The sequence below is a fragment of the Condylura cristata genome, unplaced genomic scaffold (genome assembly GCF_000260355.1).
Source record: "Condylura cristata isolate star-nosed mole 26May11 unplaced genomic scaffold, ConCri1.0 scaffold00010, whole genome shotgun sequence".
NCBI lineage: Eukaryota > Metazoa > Chordata > Mammalia > Eulipotyphla > Talpidae > Condylura > Condylura cristata.
The window spans coordinates 50,864,977-50,868,675 of NW_004567111.1; positions in this window are offsets into that span (position 1 = coordinate 50,864,977).

Here is a 3,699-nt window from a genome sequence, read left to right on the forward strand (position 1 = left end):
ATGGAAAAAGGCACAAAATGATGTAAAAATAAACTATTATATTATTAAAAAAATAGTGCTACAATAAATACTGTAAGACATAAAAAATAATGAATCTATTTTTAAAATCTCCTTTTGAAATTTCTTAAATTCTACTGAGTACATTTTTTTGAAGCTTATGTTGACACAGGCATAGGCAATTGAGTAAGGAGAGGAACAGGTCAGGTCACATTAATTGTGCACTAAATAATCATTTTATTATTTTTTGAATTATTTTCTAATAATTTCAACTGTAGAGATTACAGGTTTTTTGAAGGCTAGGGGAGCATATCTGGCCTTTATCATAATATTGTAATGTCTTTTTATATACCATGCTTATTACCAGAGCCAGAAAAGTTCTTGAATGAATAAAGAAATGCCAATACAGATTCCTCACTAAGACAGTGAGCTCTTTGGGGGCAGGAAACTAGACTCAACTTTCTTTTGTAATGATTGTAACAATACCAGTGTTGAATATATTCCTGGAGTTTAGTAGATGTTTACTGATTTATTGCATCTGCTGCTACAAAGATAGTTTTAATTCTTACCTTTGCACAGAAGAACTGTGTTATAGGCTATAGGTATGTACGCTAGAGGTGTGGGTGGTGAGATGATTCACCAGACAGCGTGGGGAGCAGAACAGGAAAGATTTAGTGAAATACACTGCTAAGGGGAGCAGTAGGCAGGACAGGTAAGGGTTGCTGTATCATGCTACCTGGACAGCTGTTGAACTTATGCTGTAGTGGTGATAGCACTGAGACTTAACCACTAAACCACCAGGGAGCCCAGAGGTTGTATTTCCTAGTGGGATAAGTAGTGCCTGAAATACCTACTCTATAGTCAAAGTAAAATTAAAGAGGTATATTGATATATTGCTGAACTAAGAGAACAGTGTCAGGATTCCCCTAACTGTGAGAATGTATCCATATTTTAATGCCTTTATTTTTTTTTTAAAGATTTATTTATTTATTCATACAGAACTGGGGTACAGGCCAGAGATGGGGAGGGTGAGAGGATTCACCATGAACAGAGTGGGGAGCAGAACAGGCAGATCAACGAAGTACACTGCCGAGGGGAGCAGCGGGTGGGTCAGGAGAGGTCTGCCACGCCATGTGGTCACCTCCGGGGCAGGCGGGGATCAAACTCGTGCGGAAGTGGCTTTAGTTTCTCAATGCAGTGCATTAACCCGCTGCGCCACCAGGGAGGGCCTTTGATGCCTTTATTTTCCTGGTGATGTTTGAGGTACAGTTTGAACTTGGTGTACAGAGTTACATCCTTTTTAGGGAGAACACTTAGTATGGGTAACATGCTGGAAATAGTTAAAAACTTTTCACCATTTTATTAATTTCAGACTAAGGGACACATAATCCTGAAGGACCCAGGCATCATTAGTTTTCCAGTTCTTTTTGGGGATCAGTGTACACACGTCTGATTTACTTTCAGGACTTTGATTCAGAATATTCAGTTTGCGGGTGTCTTCAATGGAATCCTTATTTTTGAACAGAACTAGAGAGTATGGGAATGAAACATGGTTTCTGAGGATACTGAAGCTCCAAGACCAAGCTGGAGGGGGTGGGGGAGGGAGGGAGACATATATTTAAATTATTGTTTAAGGATAAGTATATTAGGTTTGTACTAATCCAAAATAATTCCAAACTAATTCAAAAGATTTTGAATCTTTTGTTGTAAATTAGTAAGTACTTTTGTGGTCTTCCTGGTCGCACAAGGAGCTAAGATGAAGCACTATGAAGGTATCTGCAACCACTGCACCATGTTTGATCCCCAGTCAGGGAGCTGACCTCTCCTGGCCTGCCCGCTGCTCCCCTCAGCAGTGTATTTCGGTAGATCCGCCTGTTCTACTCCCCACTCTGTTGCTGGTGAATCCTCTCACCTTCCACACCCCTGGCCTACAACCCAACTCTTCTACACATAAATAAAAATAAATCTTAACAACAAAAAAGTATTGTTGCAGTAAGTATACCCTCCAAGATTTTTCAACTTGCTTTAGCTTCTGAATCACTGATCCATTTTACACACTTAAATCACACTCCTGATGCACAGTTCTGACGATTCCAATTTTAGGCTTAGCTGTACCCATTAAATTATTGGTCAGATTTGTATTTTCAGCGTAAATTTTATTAAAAACTCATGACCTTAGTAACTGTCTCACAGCTATCAACCTGTCACCCTTTAAAAGGTACCAACAAGTGGGTAACCGTTGATTTCCCTTCTAAGTGTCTGCCAGCATTTACATGTGGTCCACGGGAGCACACAGCAGTAGAGAACTGGAATTGATGCTTCTCCAAAGCTGTGGGTGAAGTTAGACATGGGCTAAAGAGGGAAACAGTTAAAGATTACCACGGGGCGATAAGATAATCACAGGGACATAATGTGAGTCTAGTAACTTGTGGTTATGTCCCAGAAGTTAATTTTTGTTGTGTCCATTGAGAAAGCATTTCTTTTTTCATATAATAGGCCTGGGGTCTAGAGTATGTTTACATAATTAAACACAAATATTCTGAAAATCAAACTGTCTCCTATTCCGTAATTTTGTCTATGACATAAAATACCCTGAAAATTATTAATGTATGAAGCTCTGCAGTGTTCATTCTGAACTAATTACAAAGTTTACTAAAGCTGATAACCTATTTTGTTGGGAAGAGAAGCTTTCCTCTTTCATTAAAAAAAAAATCCTGGCATATAGCTTGGAGATATTAGTAAAGATAATAACTAATTCAAAATTGGGAGACAAGGGATATAAAAGGCACCATGTTAGAAAAAGTATCCAAGATAATGAAAAAAATTCTTTAATCTTTACATCATTTGGATACAAATAGTGTTTACACCTATTATAGCTAACATACTTAGATACAGATACATTACTATACAAAGAATATGTTACATGTACTTTATTATTCACTGCTAGAAATGAGAATGTGAGTATCCACTGTTGTGGGTTCAAAACAGAATGCCTGGACCACAAAAGGAATTCTCTTTTAGGAATAGTCATGGGAAGTTCTCAGACAGCAGCTGACATACTATTGTGACACTTTTCATGGTATCAGAAACAAACCTGTAATACCACATTGGGAACATTGAAAACTTACATATATATAAATTATATTTTCTCATGTTTATGATAAAAAATCATTTTTAAAGGAACAAGTACAAAAATATATGTAATACCAGAATCCTTTCTTCCTTTATGCATTCTCCACTTTTGCTATGTCCATTTCAATTTATCTTGAGTCCTATGACTTTCTTAGGTATATTGGTGGGATGAATGGGCAAAGGTACCAATCTTACCTCAAAGACTAGTGAAAATACTGAGTTGCTGTTAATTCAGACCACACTGATGGATATGTATACTTATATTATCACTATCAGAAAGGTTATGAACACATTATGAACTGTCTTACCATTAAAAGCTTGTCTAGGCCCTCCCTGGTGGCGCAGCGGGTTAAAGCACAGCACTGAGAATCTAAAACCGCTTCCGCATGAGTTCGATTCCCGCCTGCCCTGGAGGTGACCACATGGCGTGGCAGACCTCTCCTGACCCGCCCGCTGCTCCCCTCAGCAGTGTACTTCGTCGATCTGCCTGTTCTGTTCCCCACTCTGTCTCTGGTGAAGCCTCTCGCCGCCCCTGAGCTTCTGGCCTGTACCCCAGTTCTGTATGTACAA